Source organism: Octodon degus, unplaced genomic scaffold, assembly GCF_000260255.1.
Source record: "Octodon degus isolate 3935 unplaced genomic scaffold, OctDeg1.0 scaffold00092, whole genome shotgun sequence".
Classification (NCBI taxonomy): Eukaryota; Metazoa; Chordata; class Mammalia; order Rodentia; family Octodontidae; genus Octodon; species Octodon degus.
Window position 1 is genome coordinate 106974 of NW_004524668.1, and position 9811 is coordinate 116784.

At 47.9% G+C, this 9811-nt stretch overlaps 1 protein-coding gene across 1 annotated transcript in view; it reads left to right on the top strand.

Annotated features, from left to right (window-relative positions):
* The window catches only part of Pafah2 (platelet activating factor acetylhydrolase 2), a 53773-nt gene that overhangs the window by 699 nt on the left and 43263 nt on the right, over nt 1-9811 (top strand). The gene's annotated exons all lie outside the window — the stretch shown is intronic.

A 9811-nucleotide genomic window follows, 5' to 3' on the forward strand; every position in this document is an offset into this window, starting at 1 on the left:
ACTAGGACAGGATTTCGGCTGCAGTGGGGCTGCCCCTTCTTGGACTTTTTTGCCTTCTTCACCTTACCCTTTTTACCAGTGCCACTGGCAGAAGCCTTCTGGGCTTCAAATTTCTTCTCTTTAGTGTCTGGCTTCTCAGTTTTTTCACCCGCCATCTTGCAAGATGGGAAAGAGCTTCAGCCTGGCTTTGCCAGTTGTTGACCAGAGGACATTGCGCAAGCCTTCCGGCTTCCATGTACCTCAGGTCCCTGCATGCAAACCAGGGATGGTGCTACTGACCTTTCAGAACTATTGTGTCTATCACATGATACAAGCTCTTGGCACCAGGTGCTCCTTCCCAGAGCTGGACTCCGTTGTTTGGAGCTCATCAAAGGGAGGTGGTAGGGACGAGGGACGGTGCCCACGGGTGGGTCACATATTCTGCAGAGGAGACAAGAGTTGCTGAGGCAGGGCGAGGCTGGGGAACATTCTGTCCCTGCAGTTTGATGTGCCTAAAGGGAGCAGCAGCCAAGCATGAGGAAATGAAATAGATCGGCTGGAGTTGGGACGTGAGGGGCCTTACGTCAGGCTCCACATTCAGGACTCAGCTGTCACATGGTGGAGCAGTCACTCCTGTAGGAATTCGACATGTGTGGACGTGGATTCAAATTCTGGTTCATCCACTTGGTTGAGGTAGTCTTGAGCTCTTGCCCTTGGTCTTGGCTTGAGGTCCCAGCAAAGCAGAACCTGAGACTTCCATGCTGGAATTACACTCAGGAGGCCATTTGTGAGGCAGAAAGGGCAGCAGCAGGAAGAATGGCGGGGCACTAGGAAGCCCTCAGACAGGGCAGCTGCGGGGAGCAGGACCTGGAGCGGAGGGGTTCGGGCGAGGGAAGCTGGGGAGGGCTGAGCGGCTCAGTAGGACAGCTGAGCGGGCTTCAGCTAAAGGCCAGGGTACTTGGGGAGCACTTGTTCAAAGGCGGTGAATTGAAAAGAAGAAAGCTCTAGCATAACTTTGCGGTTCCTCACTGCCAGAGTGACGGAGAGGCATGAGGCTGAAGCTGCAGCGCCACTCCTGAGGCCCTAGCAATGTGTTCACATGCTCATGGGATTTGTAAATTTAGGAAAAGTAAGATATTTTAATATTTTTTTTTTCTGAAAGAGGGCTTTCTCAGAATTGTATAAGCGTCAGCCCCACAAAACCTAGATCCACCTCAGCGCCTATCAAGTTCAAGAAACCAAGAAATGGCCAGGCCTGGGGGCCACGCCTTAATTCCAGCACTTGGGAGGATGAAGCAGGAGGATCTCTGTGAGTTTGAGGCCAACCTGGGCTACATAGCGAATTCAAGGCCAGTCTGCACTACAAAGCAAGACTATGTCTCAAAAAACAAATTTAAGGGCTGGCCAGATAGCTCAGTGGACTATAAAGTGCCTGCTTAGGCAGGCACAGGCACTGGGGTTTGATCCCTGGTCTGCCGTGCTGGTCCTGCCCCCTGGGGTGCGCTGAGATGGCGATTGAGACTAGGTTTGGTGGTGTACACCTGTAATCCCAGCACATGGGAGACTGAAAACAGGAAGATCACTACCAATTCCAGCTGTATAGTGAGACCCTATAGACCTTGTACCAAATACCTTTTTTAAAAAAAATTTAAAAGGAAAGAAAAAGAAACCAAGGGAGGCATCCACAGCTTAGTCCCTTCCATACTTGCTGAAAAGTTAAAATTGAGTAGAGAAATATCTTCCTTGTTGACAACACGGTCCCATGGCCTTGTTCTAGAGATTACCTGTGGGTACCTCGGCAGGACATCCTGACCTAAAGAGACACCCTCGTGAGCCTGGCCAGCTCCCAAGGACAGTCCCTTACATACCTAAAGACACAGACATCTGTCCCTGGAGACTGCAAACTCCACACTTCTGGTCACACACAGTTGGGACACTACCAACTTTTGCCTCAACCACTATTAAGGGGCTTCACTGGAGGGGACTTTGGAATCCCATCGTGGAGAGGATTCTCTCCACAGACCCTTCCCAGTTACGATCCTGAAAGCCATTGACACGATTGTTCCAGAGCTGGAATTGGAATTTCACATGTTGAGGCTCTTCTGATCTGGTGATGTAACTTTCTTTCTGTACTTTTCCTTCTGTGTAATAGGCTGTGTGTGTGTGTGTGTGTGTGTGTGTGTGTGTGTGTGTGTGTTGTTATGGGTCACTCAGCATAGGAACCAGATCAAAGATTAAAATTTGAATAGAGCTATTTTATTTACGAGCTCAGGTCTCAGCCAGTTCTCATGCAGGAGAAAGCTGAACCCACTCCTCAAACCCAGGTAGCAGCGGGTATTTATAAAACTCACATCCTGTTTGGTAAGCGAATTCATGGTTAGGGAGGGAGTTTGCTTCAGCTTGTTGCCTTGACAAGAAACAGTTATTTACTACTAAACAGCCTTGAGCAGAGATTGAGAACACATTCCTTAGAGTAGATAACAGGAAGCACAAGGTTTTTTCTAGTAATTTCCCACAGTTATAACACAAAATTCAGTTAATCCATTACATGTGTGTGTGCGTGTGAACTTTATTTTGGGGGATTGCCAGGGATCGAACTCGGGACCTTGTACTTGCCAGCTAGGGCCTTATGCCACTGTGCTATCTCCCTGGCTCCAACAGTTTATTAATTTTGTTTCATTGTTTTTATCTTAGTGTTAGGGGCTTTTGTTGTATACAAATTCAAGCCCCTCAATTAAGCAGCTGTGACAAACAGCTGTAGTCTCTTTTAAGCTACACTGGCCACAACACCATAACATGAATGTTAACTGTTTCTTGGCTGACAAAGCCGTGGAGACTTTGAGAATAGTCACTGTCCCAGGTCTCACAGGAAGTGGTACAACTGGGATTTAGAGTTCAGTTTCCATGGCTGGGGTTATACCTCAGTCATGTGCAAGGCCCCAGTTTCCAACCCCAGCACTACCCAAAATCCTCCAGGCTCCTGGCTTGGGGACCACAGCCCTCTGTCATCCAAATCCCTGCCCAGGCTGGGGAGATAGGCTCAATAGAATAAGTGCTTGCCTGGCAAGCGCAGGGTCCTGAGTTCAATACTCTGTAACACACACACACACACACACACACACACACACACACACAAAATCTCTGCCCTACTCTACCCTACCCCTGCCCTGCCCTGCCCCCTCCCTCCCTTCCTTTTCTTTCCTTTCCCTTCCCTTCCTTTGCTTTCTCTCTTTCCTTTTTCTTTTCCCCCTCCTCTTCTTCCTCCTTCTCCCTCTCATCTGTCTCTTCCTCCTTTTTAGCAGTACTAGGGATTAAACCCAAGGAGCACTCACTGGGCTACATCCTCAGTCCTTTCACTTTTTTATTTTGAGACACAGCCTCATTAATTTGTCCAGGCTCGCCTCCAACTTGCTATCCTCCTGCCTCAGGCTTCTGAGTAGCTGGCATAATGGACATGCCTTACCATACCCAGCAAAGAAAGCCACTTCTATGTCCTTGAGTTTCAGCCTAGAGGAAACGGCAACAAACGTCAGCAGGTAAGAAAGAAAAGCAGCCCCGGGCTCCAGAAGCCTGCCTAGCACTGGGCTGGCTTTGGTGTTTCCATGCTGAACACAGACTTCACAGAAGAGCAGCCGTGCTGGTAGAGAGACAGCCCCGCCCAGGCTGGCCTTGACCTTGTGACAATCCTCCTGCCTCAGGCTCCCAAGTACTGGCATGTGGTGCTGGGGGATTGAACCGCGGTCCCTGATGCTTTGCTAAGCTTGTTCTAAGTAGGTGCTTTAGACCACTGAGCCATCTCTCCAGCCCCACAACAAATGTTTAAAACAAAACAAAGTGAGTGCACTTTCATATTTTACTGGAAACCTATTATACCTGATTGTGAAAGCCTTATCCACTAACTTGAGCAGGTAATGAGACAGAAGACGAAGACCTGACCCTCCCCAAGAGGTGCTTTTCATTTTTTTTTGTGTGGAGGCTGCCCCAAATGCCTTCTGGCCAGTCTGGCTACAGCAGATGGCCCAGGGCCAGTCAGGGAGACATTTGCTTGGCTGTAGCAAGCTTCCTTCTTAGACTGACCCAGGATGACTCTGCCCCACAGCTCTTTTTAGTCAAGTCAGTGAGGAGCCCCTTCCCCACCATGATAAAACAGAAAGCCTGACACTGTGCGCAAACCCCCCTCCCTACCTGAGCACCCTCAGCTCTCAGTGGGTCAGCCCATGTACTCTTCCGCCTTAAGCTACAGCATAGGTTCTAATAAAACCTTGTAGATGGCATACAGAGCACACTGAACTAGTCCAGTGAGAGCTGAAACCACTGAACACAGCCAGCTGCCAGCTTCAGGGGCCAGAAGAGATGGCAAGTCCCACTGGCAACTGCTGACTCTGAGCCCCAAGGAGGGCCACTAACGCTAAGAGCCGATAGCTACTGATGTTCAAAGTCCAAGACTTTATAAGAGCTACACTTTGCAAAAGAGCCCTCACCCAATTGGTAACTTACTGGTGGTCCACACAGCATCCTCCCCTTTGGAGGGCTCTGAAGAAGGGGGCAGGCAACAGTGACTGTCATCAGCAGTGGAGAAGTAACTGAAAAACTAGCTCATACCTGATTTCCGCACTGCTGAAGACACACTCTAGTTGGTGACAGCAGAAGGAAAAGCAGAAAATCCAAAGCTGCTCACCCAAATACCAACTTCAAATAGTTGAACCAGGCTGCAGAGATAGCTCAGCCATCTAAGCGCTTGCCTGGCAAGCGCAGGGACCAGGGTTCGATCCATGGCACTGCATGCCGTGCTGGCCCTGGAACCCCTGGCATGCTGTGCCAGCCACCAAGACCTGGCATGGTGGCTCAAGCCTCTAATCTCACTGCTGGGGAGGCTGAGACAGGAAGATCATTATGAGTCTAAGCTGTGTAGCGAGATCCTGTACCAAATAAATAAATAAATAAATAAATAAATAAAAATAGTTGAGTCATAATGTAGCACCAAGGCTGGGATGGCAGCTGATTTGAAGGAGACTTTGGGTTACTAGAAGCCATGAAGCTATGATTGAAAGACTGGAAAATCAGCTTGTGGAAAATTTAAAAGCAATTCATTGCTCATCCCAGAAAAGATGAGATCAACATAATCAGCTTATTTTGCAACAGCAGAGTCTGGGTGGACTCAAGGAAGATCTCCCTAACAGTGACAAATGAGGTAGAGCAGGCTGTGACATCCTGGTCCCTGGGAAATTTGGAACTCATCTGGCCAGGAAAGGCCCCAGCATGTCCTGGGCTATGAGTAGGATACTGGAATAAACAACCTCCAACCTCATGATCCTATCATGACCAGGGACTCTGGTTTGTCATGAGTGTTCTGGGTCAGTTGCACAGCCCCAATTAATTATCCAAAGGGAGCCCTCTCTAACCATGTTAAGCTTTTTATATTCTCTGGCCATCACCACCAACCACAGCTTTAATGAAATCCATGGCTTAATTCCCGCAGTGCAGGGCTGTCATCACTCTCCTGATGGCTTGTCTCCCAGAAAGATGGTGGTGGCGACAGTGTTCCAGGAAGACAGATGAGCCTGAAGAAGCCCAAAGCAGGGAAGCTAGACGCTGGGGACCTGGGGGAACACGGAGAGATCATATGTGGGACTCCTTCCTAAAAGAGCTCCCAGTGTGTGGGAGAGTTAAGAGTTCCCATCTGGCAGATGGCACAGGGCAGGCAGTGGTCCTTAGGGACCGAGGGGATCAGGGAAGCTTTGTGGAGAAGGAGAACTTCAGAGAAGTTTTAAAGGAAGAGCAGGATTCGACAGATCACCAGGTAGGACACAGTCCCAGGTGGAGAGGACAGGCAGACTGAGTTCACATGTTGAGATGTAATAGAGACTGAGAGGCTGGGCCCACAGCTGTCCAGTGGATGACTAAAGGCAGGAGGAATGACTAAAGGCATCACTCTTCCTTCTCTCTCTCTCTCTCTCTCTCTCTCTCTCTCTCTCTCTCTCTCATTACCTTATTTTTTCTCTATTATTACCTTAAAATTTTGGGCCAGATCATAGCTCACCTCTACATGTCAGCACATTCATTGATCACGTAATAATCATCTGTCTAAAAAAACTAGTACTAGGGCCAGTGAGCTAGCTCAGTGGTCTAAAGCACCTGCTTAGGCAAGCTTAGGCAGGTGCAGGGGACCCTGGTTCCATCCCTCACACTGCATGCCTCGCCAGACCCTTCTCAGGGCCAGCTGAGCTGGCCAAACAAACAAAAAAACTAATACTACAAGATATATTATCTCTGAATTTAAACTACATTATCCTAAAGCCAGTGATAGCTCAGCAGACTAAAATGCCTGCTTAGGCAGAGCGCAGGGGCCAGGGTTCAAGCCCCCATGTGCCGTGTGGGCCCCACTCCCAGAGTACACTGAGATGGCGATTGAGACTGGGCATGGTGGCGCATGCCTGTAATCCCAGCGCTTGGGAGGCTGCAAACAGGAGGATCACTATGAGTCCGATCTATGTAGTGAGACCCTGTAGACCCTGTATTACATAAAAACAAAACTACATTATTCTGCCTCAGAACTAAGGACAAGAAGATCAGAGTACCCACGGTAATTTTCGGGATATGCCTTGACACCCCATTGCAAGCTTTTACAGCTTTGGGTTCCATGCCACTTGCAGGAATGCCCAGAGGTCTTCAGTCACTGTCCTAAACCTGTAGTCACCTCGATCCCAGGAAAATTAGAGCCTTGTCGATCATCTCATGTTGATGCCACCTCCTCCAGGCAGAAGCCAGGCTGTTCTCTTACTGCAGACAGCTAAGTTAGATAGAAATATCACAGGCAGTCAGACAGGAATGATCTGAATTTCTTATGGAAGTTTACAGGACTTTGGAGGATAGAATCCGAGGTAATTCTCTCCCCATTCTTACCCAGCACACTCATAGCTAAGTATTTCCTTCTGGTCTCATTTTTTGTTTTGCTTTGTAATAGGGATCGAACTCAGGATGCAGACGCTTAGGCCACTGAGCGACCTCCCCAGCCCCAGGTCTCAGTTTTTAACATCACTTTCTCCGTGAAGCGTTAAGGACACAGCTTCCTCTCCCACAGCCCCGGCAGCTGCCCCTTTTTAAGGCTTCCCACACTCGCTGTTTGTCTCAACTACAACACACATCATTGTGTCGTCATTATTCTTTTGTGTGAGTTCTCGGCTAGGCTGGGAATTCTCTTGAGGCTAGAGTTTCCCCTAAGAACCAGCGTAAAGCAGTGAAGTGGGGGACGGATGACGGCACAGCAATGGACCTGCTGATATCTCAGGTTCCTCGCTAATCAAAACGAGTGAGACCCTCGAGGACAATGGAAAATTCCAGCTGTCAATAACTGCGGGTTAATAAGGTATATACCCTTGACACAAATGGTCATTCTCTTATTCTCGTAAGAAGCAAAGGGGAACACAAAACAATGCAAGACTTCCTGCTCCTTTTTCTTGAGAATAAAGAAAAGCCTGCATTATTTCTAGGCACACCCGGGAGCTATTTGAGGCACGATGAGGCGGAGGGTTACTCACGGAGACTTTAAGCAATAATCCTTGTTCTAGTCTATCCTGGAGGTGGCTGCTCCTCAAACTACCACCAGGGGGAGGAATCGCACCGCATCCCAGGGCGCTTCTCGTGCGGAGAACCCTGGGAATTGTAGTCCTAAGCTTGCAAGGCGCGGTCTCTCGCGGTGCACCTCGGAAGTTGTAGTTCTAGATGGAGAGATGGAACATACTTTTAAGCGTCCGGGTTGAGTCCTGGAAACTACAACTACCAAAGGGTCATGGGCTTCTGGGCGGTTTCTTGTTTCCGTCGAGTGAAACCTCTGAGGTTGCTTCTGAGGGATCACCTTGGCTGGGTAAGTTTGGTTGGAGAAAGCTCTTGTTCTCAACTGAGCTGTCTGCATACCTTTTCACGTTCCAGTCTGATTTATGACCTCCTTGTCTCTCAATCCCAGAAGCTGCACATTAACCTATAATCTCTGTCCTTTCTGTGACCCATTCAGACACCTCCAGTATCTGCCCGCGCCCGCAGTTTACCTACGTGTCACCTCTCCCTTCACTCCGGAGTCCCACTTGGGAGTCCCTGTCAACCCGAGCTCCACCCCGAAGCCTGCTTTCCCCTCAACCCAGGCTTCTTTCTGTGTTCTCCCTACGTTTGTGCTTCACTCTTAGGCTCACTGCCGTTTTTCATGCTGGTGAAAGAAGGGGCCCAGGGGCTGGGGAGGTGGCTCAGTGGAATAAGCGCTTCCCCGGCAAGCCAAGAGCCTCAGTTCAATCCCTGATTCCGACCAGAATTCTTTTTTTTTTTTTTTTCTGGCAGAACCGGAGATTGAACTCAGGAACCTACGCTTCCAGGGAAGCACTTATCCTACTGAGCCATCTCCCCAGCCAAAATTCTTTAAGTGACTGCTTCAACAAAGCAGTCAGGCTCAGGTTGCTGTGGTTCCATCCCCACAACTCCAGCCAGCCAAACCGGCCCTGAAGGCATTCTGAGCCAGCGGCCCCCCCCCCCAAAAAAAAAAGAAAGAAAGAAGGGGCCCATTTCTTCTTGACCATGCTGGGAACTTGGAAGTTAGCCCACGCGGTTCAAGTGACCTCGAGCAGATCGAACCATCTCTCTAGGACTTAGTTTCTTGATCTATAAAATGGAGATGACTATTAATGTTAGGGAGAGGTTATGTTTTGGAGCCAGTGAGCTAATAGGTGTGAAAGTGCTCTTAAACTGTAAAAAGGCCTCCACAGGCGACATAAGTTATTTATTACATTTATTAGTAGCCAAGAACACCCTTATCAGGCTGCGTTTCAAGTTCAACCACCTTGTTACTAAAGCTTGTTCGTTGAGACTTGATGTCTCCATGTAAGAGCAGGATGGTATTTCTTCACTTCCTCCAGAGATCAACCATCAGACAAACCAAAGATCTTTTAGTCTCCAGGGAGCTTTGTCTGAAAGGAAGCCCTAGAGATGTGCTTATCTTGGACTCTGACCTGAAAGAGCTCGTGATGAAAGGTCCACATGGCTGGCAGGGGACAGCAGGAGGACAGCTGCAGTGTTAAATCCTGTCCATTCCCATGGGGCTCTTCTGGCTTTGGCAGGGGTGTCTCAGGCCTGGAAAGTCTGAGAGGGAAGAGTCCCATTTTGCCAAAGGGTTTAATCCAGGAAAAATGAAAGAGACCTTGTCTAGGTATGTTGAAAGAGAGACACAGCAGTATCCATGCCTGACATTTTATGAGCACTTAACACATACCAGGTTCCTAAACACTGTCGATCTTTTCTTTCTTTTCTTTTTTTTTTTTTTTTTTTTTTTTTTTTTTTTGGTCGATCTTATTTAAATTTCACTTAAGAAGTGTACTCATTTTACATATAGAAAGCTTGGGTTCATTTAAAAAAAAAAAAAAGAAAGCTTGGGTTCAAAGAAGTCACGTAGTTAAAGTTGTAGCTACCTTCCATGGCTGTAGTGCCTATTATATAGTAAGTGCTTTATGTACATTGTTTAATATTTTTTGACACTGTGAGTAGTCATTTCTATCAAGTGGATTTATTATTGGAATATTAGAGTTTAAGGAACTTTCTCATGATCTCACAGCTAATAATAAGCACAGGTGACTTTCAGAGTCATCCAACTCTATTCTTTTCCTACTATACCCTGTAGCCTAATTTTTAGATCAGAAAGACAGATTCCATTTCTCAAAAATGATGAGGGCTTAAATTAAAACAAAGTGAAGGTACATTGATGAAGTCCCTACTATTTGGAAAGCTTGAGCTAGACATAATGGTGCATGCCTGTGATCCCTGCACTTGGGAAGCTCAAGCAGGAGGATCATTG